The 14,421-nt window shown below is 36.0% G+C and overlaps 2 long non-coding RNA genes across 2 annotated transcripts; both read right to left on the bottom strand.

Moving 5' to 3' along the window:
- Positions 1-933: 933 nt before the first annotated feature.
- On the bottom strand, positions 934-3,848 carry LOC148697807 (uncharacterized). Its single transcript, XR_015960560.1, has 2 exons — positions 3,509-3,848; positions 934-1,401 (listed from the first exon to the last, which is right to left on the bottom strand). It is a non-coding gene; the product is annotated as an uncharacterized LOC148697807 (long non-coding RNA).
- Positions 3,849-12,311: 8,463 nt separating this feature from the next.
- Positions 12,312-13,633, bottom strand: LOC148697806 (uncharacterized). The gene is made up of 5 exons (XR_015960299.1): positions 13,397-13,633; positions 13,235-13,327; positions 13,061-13,098; positions 12,889-12,926; positions 12,312-12,766 (listed from the first exon to the last, which is right to left on the bottom strand). It is a non-coding gene; the product is annotated as an uncharacterized LOC148697806 (long non-coding RNA).
- Positions 13,634-14,421: the final 788 nt, after the last annotated feature.

The raw sequence follows: 14,421 nt of genomic DNA, 5'->3' as shown, positions 1-14,421 counted from the left end.
TGAAGATCAAGCCCAACGAGCCCTTGAAGAAATCCACACAACTGTTTATCAAGATCAAGCCCCGAAGGTCCTAGAAGATCCGTTCATCCTCGTTCATCCTAAGATCAAGCCCCGACGGCCATTTGGATCAACAAACCATCCACAAATCTACACCTTACGAAGATAAAATCAGAGGATCAAATTGTAACCCCAAAATTAATACAAAATATTATTTTGTACATGTGTTCATGTCTCATTCATCGCATGAATATTCATGTTTACAATAATTCAAATTCTCAGATTGAGATTCTGATCTTCTAGACACATATTGCTCTGGTAAAATGACTACAAATGGAGCATTTGATAATTTGGATGCTAGAACATGACATGAGCCTTGATTTCTGGAACTAGATATTGGAGTCTTGTATGGAAATATATCTTCATCATGTATTACATGTCGAGAAATAATGAATTTGTGAGATGGTATGTGATAACACACTACTCCCTTGTAACCTATAACATATCCAACAAATACACACAAGGAAGCTCTTGGTTGTAACTTGTTTTCTGTATAAGGTCTAATATATGGATACACTGCAGTACCAAAGACTTTTAGACCCTGCAATTGTGGTTTACATCCAAATAGTTGTTGATAGTATGACTACATTCCTAAAACCTTACATGGCAATCTATTTATGAGGAAAACAGAATGAGCACATGCATGAAACCATAGCTCTTGAGGCAATGTTATTGCAGTTTTCACAATGTGTCTGTGCTAACATATTGCTGTTTTCACAATTCCATTTTGCTGAGGGGTATATGGACATGATACCATATGTACAATGCCTTTATTTTTGAGAAATTCATCAAATCTGTGACTAACATATTCTCCCCACCATCTGTTTGCAGGCATTTAATACTAGTACCAAACGAAGTAAGAACAAGATTATAAAATTTATGAAAAACATCAAAAACTTCTGATTTATTGATCAATGGGTATATCCATACATAACTGGTAAAATCATCAACAAAACTCACATAGTATTTGTAACCCTCTATGAACTTTGTAGGTGAAGGACCCCAAAGATCATAATGAATCTTTTGAAAAGGAAAAACAAAAGGCTCTTTCCTATCTACAAATGGTAATCTTGACATTTTTCTAGAAATACAAGCTGAACACAAATGTTGTTTATCATCAACAAAACTAACTATATCAGAATTCTTCAACATTACAAATAGTACTTCATTGCTATGATGACCACACCTTTGATGCCATAATATAGACTTCACTTTTTGACCAAGCAACCCCATAGACTCCTTTGCTGAAGACACTGGACCCTTTGTAAGTAGCTTTGTTGGTATCTGAAACAACTCACAATCATTACTCATTCCTTGGTAGATTACAACCTTGGTTACTTTGTCCTGCACACAAAAATTTGTATCATCACAGATGAACCAACAATAATTGTCTTTACACAATTGTTTTACTGATAGTAAACTAATAACAATGGTTAGAACATGTAAAACACTTCTCAAAACTAAAGAGTTTGATACAGTGCACAATTTTGCATAACCAATATGTGTAATTGGCAAACCTTCACCATTGCCAATAATGATTTTATCATTGCCTTCATAAGGTGTGACATTTTGTAGTGAATGTACATCAGTTATCATGTGATAAGATGCTCAAGTATCTATTATCCAAGAATCATTGGGAAGATGAGACTGTGATGCTTAAAATGGTTGTAGTGCTTGAAAAGACTGTGGAGCTTGAGCTTGTATAACACTTAAGGAAGGAGCAAGTGCAGAGCCTTGATATGCAAAATTGTTTCTATGATGACAGTCTAAAGCACTATGACCTATTTTTCCACAAATTTGACACTCTAGTACATGTCCCATAGAACTAGTATTAGTTGACCTCTTCCAGCAATTTGGTGTTGTGTGTCCCCTCTTTGAACATATTTGATACTCAGGTACAATGTTTGTCCTTGCTTATGTATTTCCAGCCCAAGTCTGCCACGATCTAGTTGCTGTCTGTTGCCAAAAGTCTGACCTCTCCCATTTGGTGGCTTGTAGGTTCCATTCCCATTTGACTTTGGCCCATAATATTATCTAGATCCAGTATTCGAACTCCAAGCATTAGAGTTTGGAAATTGCCTTGGTGGACCAACATGCCCAACAAAGCCATAGTTGTTTGAAAAATTTGGTATTGATGATTTAGGAAATGGTGGAGCATCTATGTATTAATTTTCCAAGTATGAAGAATAACCCTATTGTGGAAATGGCATAGGAGGATATGCTTGGGGAGCAACATTTGAAATAGCAGAATATGGGCCTTGCTGTGGATAAGGCATAAATGACACCCCAAAGCTTGGAATACCATTTTGAACTCTTGTAATTGTACCACTAATAGAGAATGGTATACCATCATAACAACTTGAAGATCCCTGAAACATACCAGAGTCTTGTGACATACCAAAACCCTATGACAATGATGAACCAACAGATCCTTGCATATACAAACCAGAGAAATTGTTTAACAGACTATTAGCCATAGACTTATTCTCTCTTTCTGCACAGAGCAACTGTTCCCTAAACTCTCTTAAGGAAATCGAAGTATCCTTTGTAAGTATGACACTCCTTATGGTTGAATACTCCATTGGTAAACCAGACAAAGCAGCAACAACAAAGTCATTACCTAACACAAATTCTCTAGCAGCAAGCAACTGTTCTTTAATATTCTTGAGCCTAGACATATATTGGTCAATTGAATTAGCCCATTTTTGTATAGTTTGAAATTCTTTCTTAAGTGTGTTCACTTTTGCTTTAGAAATGGAAGCATATCTATCTTGTGGACTAGTACATGCCTCATGTGCAGTTTTACATCCTAGAACATGCTTTCTAGATTCATCAGATAATGTTGCAATAAGCAAACTTAACAATGCCAAATTAGTTGACTCCCATTCAAGATAAGCATTTGTAATTTCACTTGTAACTCCATGCTCAGTGTGTATAACAAACTTTGGTGGACAAATAGCAGTGCCATCAAAGTGATCAAACAATTTATATCATTTTATAACAGACTTGAATTGAAAAACCCACTTAGAAAAGTTCTTATCAGTCAACTTTATGGTTAACATTCCCAACAACCCTTCTATTTTCACTGATGATGATGATGCCATCTTTATACAACTAGAAAAACTCAAACTATCAAGAAATATTCAGAAACAACTTCGTGCCAACGAATCTTCAGAAAGAGCAGAAAATCACAGAAATGGCTTCTTGGCTTCAACCAAATAACTACAAGAACTTCAAGATTATCAATCAATGGCTTCGTGCCCACAAATCTTTAACTACTAAAGGCTTCGTGCCTCAAACTTTAACTATTGAATGATACACAAAAATCATAGACTACACTACAAGATTTACTTTATCATAGCACAACCAGAAACCCAGAAACCAGAATTCCATATAGCACAGAGAAATACTTGAGAAACGGATGAATCGAGAAACATAAGAGCCATATCACCTGATCGAAGCTTTAATTCTCCAAAAAATAGATCTCAAATCTTCAAATGCCAACTGCCAACCACCAATTGCCCACCGCCATTGATGCAGATCGTAGCTTTCAAACTCCAAGAAGAGATCCCAGAAGCCAATCAGAGAGCCCTAAAAACCAACGAACCACAGCAAAATCGCTGGCTCGATAACATATTAACAGATGAAAAAAATAAAAAGATGAAGGACGAAGAAGAGATCAAGATTGAAGCTTGAGAGAGAGAACTTTAGCAGTAGAGAAAGAGAAGAAGAAGAATAAACTGTTGAGCTTTCAATTCATTGAGAGAGAGATTACACACAGCTATATATAGCAGCAAACCCAAGGCTTATTAGCCGTTACAACCAACTAACAAACTGACTCCTAACAAACTTCAGCCAATCCAACAGCTTTTAGCTGACATGGACAATGTTCAATACAATTGTGACATTTGTACATTAATATTCCTTCACTTATCACTTAAATCGTAATCGTAGTAGGCCTACATCTCTTATACTTAATATGGTTACCATACACTTGTCATAACTATAAGGCAGGTTTGCTTGTGGAGAATTTATACTAATAGTTCAATTGCCATTTTGTTGTAGGCTTTGACTCACCAACTTAATTTTTATTTGGTGTATCGACTTCGTACCTGAACATGTATTATAAAATTTCTGCTATGATGTATTCATAATTCAGCTCCAACTAACCTCGATCGTGCGGATATCATTTCTGATTAGTTTCTACGTACCGTGAATGGATTAAGTATTGAACACTATTATTATTTGTTTTATAATAGATCATAAGAGATCTATGCATTTGTGGTCGACGTTTGGTTTAAGTGACAGTGCATGCAAATCTTCAACTAGGAACTTTCTGGATGTCTTAGGTCCGTGAAGATTCTCTCTGAATCCTCTTTGTGAGGATCCCAAAAATCATTTAATCGTGTTCGTTCATCGTAAATCGTGCGATCAGAAATTATTTTAAACTTTTTATTTAAAATTGAATACAAATAGTACCTGACGAAAACTGACCGCACAATTTACGATGAAAGAACATAATTAAAAGACCCTTGAATCCGAAGAGGATCCTCATTCATCTTAGGTGGCTCGTTTATATATGACTAGAAGGACACGTCTGTTACATAAAAGTGATTTGATTTGAACTAATTAATTATAAGAATTAACATGAACTGGGTTGGCCTGGGTTAGATTGGTTCTATTTAGATGAAGTCTACCTGTTTTAGGAGGGTAAGGATAAGACAAGGGCAAGGGTAATGAAATTGTTCTTACTGCTTTTGTGCAAGTCCACTTGTTTGGAAGAGGGAGGACAAGGGAAAATGCAATACCATTCACACACACACACACACACACATATATATATATATATATATATATATATATATTTTTTTTTTTTCTTTATGTTTTCTTGGCCTTTTCCTCCATGTATATATGCCGTTATTTCTCAATAAAGTCTATTTCCAATAAACTATTTCAAATACAAGGGAAAAAAGCATAGCATTACAACAAACTTAATTAATTTTAACCTAGAGGGTAAAATCAGTGTAGCTCGGTCTATCTTCTCTTGGAGTGTATGGAACTTCCTCATCTTCCGTAGATAACATTCTTCTCATGACACAATTTTTCACTTCTTAAAAAATGTTTTGAATTAGGTTACTCATTGTTGAGACATTGGGACATGATCTCCTGATCCTTCTCCTTCTACCTTTCTTGCTTATTTAACTCTCTTTCTCTCACCTTTGCTTCATCTATGGCCATGTCTTGCTCATATGTTAACCTATCTCGTTTCTTATTTAGTGCATGTTGGCAAGTCTTCGTCAACTAATTTTGAATAATCATTATTCAAAAAACTAGCTCCATATTGCATCTTTTTTTTAGCCGCGCCTTCTTAATTACGTACGAATAGGCCTCAAGGTTTCTTCAGTTTGTGTGACCGATTCAATGAGGTCTTCAATGGTGACTCTTTAGTAGTTGATTCGTGCAATGGAGTCCCATTCAACTTAACTTATGAACCACTAGGCAAAAATTTGTACTTCGGAGTATGCTTCACAATGTTCCAACATTCTGCCTTGTGAATAATTTCTTGTTATCAAGGTTGAACCAAATTTGTGATTGTAGTTACTGAAAAAAATTGTGAAACAATATAAAAATTTACAAAACAAAAGTCAAAATAATGACATATTAATTACATTTTAATTTATTAATAATAAAATAATGTTACCACATTGGCTAGATTATTGACACTTCAATAAATTCCTTCCGCTTTTGCAAGGGCTTCTTGTCAAGCTTTATGCATATGCCTATACCTACTCGACATAGATTGCTCATTCTGGGATGTGCCTTGCACCTACTCGACAAATTGTGCATAATCTTATTCTACATGTGTTGCACCATCATCTCATTTTTCATGATCGGGTCATGAGTAACAAGCACCCAAGCCTGAAGCAAAGCAACGTCTTCCCCATTTGACCAATTTGACTTCTCATTCATTTTTCTTGGTAACAAAAGGATTTGGGATGAAAAAAGAAAAGACAAGACATGTAGTTAAAAAAAATATTGAGTTGTGGAGTGGAGAATGAGCAATATAGTTGGGTATTTATAGAAAAACAATTAAGTATTTTTATTTTGGGATCTTTTGGGATTTTTAGTAATTTTTGTTTATTTTTTATTGTAGGAATAATCATGACCATTGATTGTCAAAATTATCACCGTCGGATACCCATGATTTCGCCACGTGACAGCTGCAATAAAAAGTGCAATATTTTTTAACGTTAAAATCCAACGGTCCAAATGAAGGGATAGTTGGAAATCCAACAGTTTGCAACACTTTTCAGGCATGGGGCCTTTTCGGCTGCAAATGGGCGCGAGGTCTACCAATTTTTGCTGACATCCAAACCGGTGTCAATCACTACAAAGGATCTGCCAATTTTTGCAAACATCCACGCCGGCCTCAATTACTCCAAGGACACAAGCCCAGGCTTCAGTTGCAAAGGCATCCCAATGGGCTGCTTCCAATTGCCTTTTCTTTTTGGATGTTGGAGGAGTTTTTTTGGGACCAAGGGCAAGTCAACCCAATTGCCCTATCAATTAGGGAATGGGGGGAATTGCTCTTGGGCACCTCCTTTTGAATAGTCTAAAATAAGCCTACTATTAGAATATAATTAACTAATTCGGAATCGTTTACTTGATTATAGCATGTAATATAAGAATGTAATTTCATTTATAATTACCGTATGATTCCTACCTCAATAGTGATTAATATACCCCCATATATATTGTAATATTTTTCACTCATTAATACAATGAGTCATAATTTTACAAAGTATATGTTTTCCTTGGGTCTTAGGGTATATCTCCTTTTTCACGTTCCTTTGCCGTCTACAATTCAAGAATTTCCTCTCTCAATGGAGTCATCTTCTTCCTCTCTCCTTGACCACAACTAGGTATTCTTCTTTAAACTTTCTACCGCCAATTATATTGTTTGGGTTCGTCAACTCAAAGCCTTTCATGTGATCATGATCTCTAAAAATAAGTAGATGGTTCATCTACCTCCTCCCCTCCCTTCGTCTGCCCCCTCCCCCTCTTCTTTCCACCTACCATTGCCAATCCCAAATTCATCAAGGATCCTCTCTCCCCTCCTAAAGTTCCTAATCTTGAGTATCTCAGTTGATATCAACAAGACCAACTGGTGATTAGCTATCCCATGAGTATAATTTTTGAGTGTTACTTTATCTTACTGTTGGTTGTGCTACGTCTCATGCTTTATGGGATTGTCTTCAAATAGTCTAATCTTTTGTTGAGCATGTATTCATAAATCAACAATTTCTCCTCTTCCCGAATGCGACTGATAAAAGCTTAATTGATTAATATTTTTTATTATTTTCCTCACATTTGTTGCTTGGTTTTTTTTTTTTTTTTTGAGTCATTTACTTTGTTTTTGTATTTTGTAGGTCAATTGGTGCAAAAGGACATAAAGGAAGAATTTTTGAATAAATTGGATGCAATTCATGTCAAGTGCGGGAATATGGTTGTGCAGATACATCAAATAGAACAATTTGTTGAGAACAACTTATGATGAATCAAGAGGATGGCTAATTGTGAACAGAAGGGGGCTAAAATTCCACATCTTGCAAAAGGCTGCTCTTTATTCCATTCAACTTTGTTCAAGACATTAGTTCTTCATCAAGTATCAAGCATATCTTCATCTTCACCAACATCACTTTTTGCCGTGACTTATCATCATCTCATCCCTATGCTTGTATCACTTTGTATTTTGCTTATGTTGTTGAACAATTTTCTTTTGTATTTTTTCCCCTAGTTTAGCTAAACCTATCATCCTAAGGTTAGGATGCAAAACTTGATTTAGTTTCTCAATTTCAATACAAACTTGATGCAGTTTCCATATTTGTATTCTTGAATCTCTGAAGTGTTTTATCATTTATTATTTATGGTTTGATGCTTAGATACTATATTACATAGATAGAATTGTATTTAATTGTGTTGAGTGACCATCTTACCTTACATATAAGCCCTTATTTAGGAATTACGTATGCATATAAGCTAGGCCTAGACTTATGATGTCAGTTTATCGTTTCCAAAGAGTTTAATGGACTGTTGTATGTTAATTTGGACCCTAACCATAGGCTAGTGGGCTAGTAGCATATGAAAATACTTGACTCTCACCAGGACCATTGGGAGAAATCATATCCAAAGGAAACAATTGCATGTTGAGTTAGACCAAGACCTTTATGTAGGTACACTTCAAGAACCAAAGTTAAAATTGTATGAACGGTGCATTGATTTGAGAAGCGTATGGTTGAGTGTGGATTCTGAAACCTTAGGCTCACCATATCGATACAGTACAACCCTAATTTGTTAAAATTACTTATTCGTTGTCGTGTTTTATTTCTTTCTTTTACTATTTTTCTCCATTGGGTTTTCTTACCAAATCGCGATCCTTATTTTATTGTTTTAGTGTTTAGTTGATTCAAGAACATAAAATAAAAAGAGTCATGGTTTGCATGCTTAAGTTGTCAGTTATTATTTTTGCTTAAATTAATCTCATCTTTGTCGGATCGATCTTTGCTTTTCATTATACTATCCTATTTAATTTGTGTACTGGCAAGGTTTAAATTTGTTATTTGTCAACAATCTAAATTTTCACCAATATCACTTTTTGCTGTGCCTTATAATCATCATCGCTCCATATGCTTTTATTACTTGGTTTTTGTTTATGTTGTTGAATAATTTTCTTTTGTATATTTTTTTTCATGTCTAACAAAACTTATCATCCTAAGGTTGGATGAAACACTTGATTTAGTTTCTTAATTTCAATGCTATCTTTATGCAATTTTCATATTTGTGTTCTTGAATCTCCACACATGATTTATCATTTATTATTTATGGTTTGATGCTTAGATACCATTATTCTGTAGATATAATTGTATTTGTTTGTTTTGAGTGAGCATTTTACGTTACATATAAGCACAACTATTTGGGGATTACATATGCATATGAGCTAGACCTAGACTTATGGTGTGTAAATTTATCGTTTCCAAAGAACTTAACGAATTGTTGTATATTAAATTGGACCTTGACCATAGACTAATAGCATATGAAAATACTTGACTCTCACCAGAACCATCGAAAGAAATCATATTTAAAGGAAACAATTACATATGGAGTTGGAACTACACTTCAAAGAACCGAATTTAGAATTGTACGAACCTTAAGCTCACCATATCCATAGAGTACAGCAGTTACTAGTTGTCGTGTTTTATTTTTTTTCTTTTACTAATTTTCTTTTTTGGTTGGCTTTTCTTATTAGCTTATCTTCAAACAAATCGTGATCCTTATTTTATTGCTTTACTGTTAAGTTGAGTCAAGAAAATAAAATAAAAAAAGTCATTGTTTGCATGCTTGTTAGTTATTATTTTTGCTTAAATTAATCTCGTCTTTGTGGGATCGATCCTTGCTTATAACTATACTATCCTATTTAATTCGTGTAACTCCAGATCATCTTCCTTCTATTCTTCAATGCCTTCACCTTATTAATCATTAGAAAGTAACAATTAGTGATACTATTAGTAATTCTACCTTTGACATCTTTCTTGCCTCTAAATCGTTGAATATAACAATAGCCAACTAAGAACATCCCAACAATTACAGCAAAGGCAGATGCCGGTATCATTCCTATCTTCCACTTTTCGCCTTTCTCTTCTTCATAGATTATTCGAGATGGAATAACATACGTAGTTAAACACCGGACAATTTATGCATATAATTGAAAAGGGGACCTTTAAATTCCTAAAGAACAAAGTGGACATAATTCGTACCTAGATCTGAAGCAGATATCTTCATGTATGCATACATCCTGATCACCACCCATCATTTGTTTAAGGTTTTTTAGCCAAAATGGTCCTTGAGATTTGAATAACACATCACTTTGGTCCCTGAGATTGAAAATCAGTAGAAATGGTCCCTGAGATTGTCCACCATCCATTATTTTTGTTCTTCCGTTAAAATCTCCATTAAGTGTCTCGGAGCTCTTGGCTTGAAGTTTGGGCAATTTTCAAAGCTTTGTAACTCAATCGTTTCTTAACCAAATTCAACCCATAATATATCAAAATGAAGATAGGAAAGTGTAGAACAAGATTATACTATTTTAAAGCCCAATAGTTGCAGAAGATATCCGAAAAATAGCCTGAAATGTGACAAGTCCGCGGGAAAACTGGAAACTGGGTAAAATTTAAGCGTTCATAACTTCTTCAATACTGAACGAAATTGAGTGATTCAAAAAATAAAATCATACTTCTCAATGAGACGAAGAGAATGGCACCTTTCTAGATGGATAATTTTTCGTCGTTTGGCCGGAACACGGCTCGAAAGTGGCTAACTCGAGACCAAGACAACCACTTTCGAGCCGTTTTTTGTGGCCAAACCACTGCGATTTTTCCATTTAAAAAGGTACCATTCTCTTTGTCTCATCTAGAATATGATTTTTATTTTTGAATCACTCGATTTTGTTGAGTACTGAAGAAGTTATGAACGTTTAAATTTTACCCAGTTTCCGATAAGTTTTCAAGTTTTCCCGCGAACCATTCACCTTTCAGGCTATTTTCTGGCTATCTCCGGCAACTATTGGGCTTCCAAATAGATATAATCTTGTTCTACACTTTCCTATCTTCATTTTGATATATTATGGATCGAATTTGGCTAAGAAATGATTGAGTTACGAAGCTTTGTAAATTGCCCAAACTTTCGGCCAAGAACTCCGGAACACTTAACGGAGTTTTTAACGAATTGACCAAAATAATGGATGGTGAACAATTTCAGGGACCAAAGTGATGTGTTATGCAAAACTCAATGACCATTTTGGCTAAAAAGCCTTTGCTTAATATCGACAAGGTCGCCAAACCAGATAGCGCAACCGCTGCCTCCTCATCAACATCTATGTATGCATAAGCAAAACATGAACAATTCGATAAGCATTTAGCCTTGCATTCAACGAGATTCCTTCTTTTATTTATCCAATTCTGTGTAATATCCAGCTTAACCACATATACTTAGCAAATCCATCATTCATGCAGCTCAACGACTTTCTCCTCATGCAACCTTTTGAAAAATCTTTCAAGTTCCAATTCTCCAGCGACGCAGGAACGAACCTCTCCAAATATTGACAAATTGGCGATAAATTAAGAACACAGTTGTCGTTGCTACCACAGTGGACATAACCCTCACAAAAGTCTCTTGGAAATGCTGCGTAGAGTGTCGAATTCTAATATGCCTATGATTAAATCCACTCCTGGCGAAACAACGTAGTTTGGTTCATCATCGTCATCTGCCCAAGTAAGGACAAGTTCATCGTGTGAATTGTCATGTATCCTCCTCTCTGTTGACAAAAGCGAAGTTTTTCCACTGAACAAAAGGCTGTTCCATGGACTGCTTCTCAAGTACTCATTAGACCATTTTCCACATGACAGGCTCAAAATGGTTGAGCAGCTCCGTCTCCCATATAAAGTCTCCCAGAGAAGGGTCGTCTGGACTCTTCCATGCTGTTAAATGCCAGTTAAGTCCGGTCCTCATGTCCCACCTGAGATTCATTCCCGGAAGCAAGGTATCAAAAGGGTAGTCAAAGCTTTGTAACAAGTAGTTTTCTGAGTCGGTATCTTTCTCATCCCTCAGGACAAGGTTGCGATTGTCCAACAACTGCAGGACAGGGCTCTGGCTTTAGGCTTGTTTCGACGAATTTGCAGACCAGACAACTGTTTGGTTTTTTTCGAGAATGACAAGATGACCTGTGGTGTTGACTATCCAACTGCCTCCGATGGAGCCATTGATTGGAGACTACCTATTTACAAGAATATTAAAAGGGGAAAGACTTTGAATTGAAGGCAGTTGGCTTAGCTGTCCGGGATCAGACATTTTTGGTGCTTATCAAGATTTAGGAGCACATATTTTTGTTGCCTATCAGACATTTTTTTTTTTTGCTAAATGTGTATGTGTCGTCAATTCTATTGATACTTTAATCTTACAGTTACAGATATATACACATCATGTGATTAATAATCATTGGCCGATAAACTTGACTGCACCTAGTAGCATTTTAAGCGCAGTTAATCGCAATGTAAAACGACTATTTGAGTGAGAAGTTAAAAACTTTGATGTAATGGTCTTCAAATTGCAAAAAGGGATGTGGACTAAACAGAGCATTGAGGATGAACTGTCTTGGTTTTGGTCAAGCTTTGCTCTAAATAACCACGAGTCACAATTAATGACTTTCAAGATGCCGTCCTCGTGGGCATGTCCTTCACATAAATAAATCATAAAAAATCCATGAGATGAACTTTAGGGGTGGGCACGATGCAATTCCACCCTCAAATGAAATTGGAATTAGAAAATATCAACGGTTCGATTCGGTTCAGTTCGGTTGTTTTAAATTTATTACAAAAATATCAAGACGCCGCCCTCATCGTGTGCATGTTCTTCACTCCATGAAGCATAATACAACTACTCCCTCGCATCTTCAGTTTTTGTTTTTTCTTCTTCGACAAGTTGCCAGAGCGTCTTCTCCTTCTCTATCTTTTCTTTTTTCAAACGTCATCAGCTTTAGATTTGTGACGCAATCCTTCTAAACATTATAAACAATATAGCCTTCCACTAACATCCTCGCCATCTCTAAGTCCTTAGAGTGACCAACAGTGCCCCCAACAGGAGTAACCGTATCTTCCTATTATTCATTTAGAGAGATTAAAATTCATTAATGAAACTCATAAATTACCTACGAGTACCACCCACCGGTGGGAATTAACACCAGATAAAGAAAACCCTAACCAAAATCACAACACTTACATAGTGATAAAGATTGGTGCCTGTCAAGCCAATAACTCCTGCATCAAGAATATTGTCAAAAATTAGGCATACAACTAGAAAAGAGAGTTAAACCACCAATAATCATACATGTGTGTATATGAAGCCAAATCAAAAAGCAGTCGGCCATAATAATTTAGATCACTTTATTCACCTCTATAGAGATCTCCGGAACTGATCTTCGTACTCCACCTGCAACAACAGTAGAGATTAGAAAACAGTTACTAAGAGGTTTGGCTAAGTCTTCATTGACCAGGTAGCACTGATCCAAAATTACCACATCTACAAAGATCAAGCCCAAATTAGGAAAACTGTATTCAATATCGACCTTCTCGATCCCAAACCTTGAGCATAGCCCACCTTCATGCTGCCCAATCTTCATCAAGATATGCTGCTTACAGCCGTTCATAATTTCTATCGCCTGAAATCAAATGGTACAAGTCCAATATATATGGTGCAAAAATTCTCACGAAATAGACAATAATCGTACAAGGGAAGGTGGAACGTTAGTTCTTCCTAGCAGTTCAAGAAGACGCCTGGCCCTGACAATACGATCTCGGTCCTTGATCTCTGTGGTTGTTGAGACTTTCATGGAACGGTTACACTAACCCACAATTGAAACACAAGAAGTTGACATGTGCATCAAACAACAGGCATAACTTCAAATAAACAACTGATCAATTAAGGGTAGGTTTCACAACCACGAGTTTATAGAATTAATCATGACATACCACATTCAATTCGCATGAAATGCTGTTCTCCCGTAAAACGATTTCACCATAGGCCAAGCATCTTGCACCTTTTTGCTGAACACACAATTCAAAAACATTTGTTCTATTGAATAACTATAACAAAATGAATTATTAGAAAGCATGAGAACAGGGAATTGTTCTCACAGAAAATTTAACAACAAAAGTAACTACGGGACATAAAGGTGTTAGGATATAAGTGTGTGATATGTGTGTGTGGAGGATATAACCATGTGTCACAAATGTATTGGTGGAGTTAGCTAAGAGTGTGGTATTTATAAGATAGGTTGTGTACAATTGAAAGTAATGAAAAAGAAACAATCAAAAGTTTCCCTCCTATCTTTCTCTCTGTGTTTGCTTTGGCTCTTCGATACTTTTCCTCCATTGTTGCTGCACACTACCTATAAATACATTGTTGACAAAAGGGACGTAAACAAAGCTGCAAAAGTTGTGTCAAATGTGGTGGTTATGAACCTCATTGAACAAGTTTGCATCAGCTCATTGTCTCTAGGCATGTTGTCTTTGATGAGGATAATTTTCCCAGTGTACCGATGCATTCATCTAGTTCACGATCACATGTGTCCCACTCTTCGGTTCCTCATCCTAATACTTTTCAGCATCCCTCTCTTATTCCTATTCCCTTTCCTTCTGTTGATTTTATACCTCCCCATATGTCTGCCACTCATAATGTTACTCAGTCCTCCCCTTCAAGACATGGTGATCTTGTCCCTGATTCCACTTCTTCCTCTGTGGATACATGTTCACC

This window comes from Pyrus communis, chromosome 3 (genome assembly GCF_041283825.1).
Source record: "Pyrus communis isolate YQ-2024b chromosome 3, ASM4128382v1, whole genome shotgun sequence".
Classification (NCBI taxonomy): Eukaryota; Viridiplantae; Streptophyta; class Magnoliopsida; order Rosales; family Rosaceae; genus Pyrus; species Pyrus communis.
Note: the sequence above shows the minus strand (reverse complement) of the source record. Positions and strands in the feature narration are given on the sequence as shown.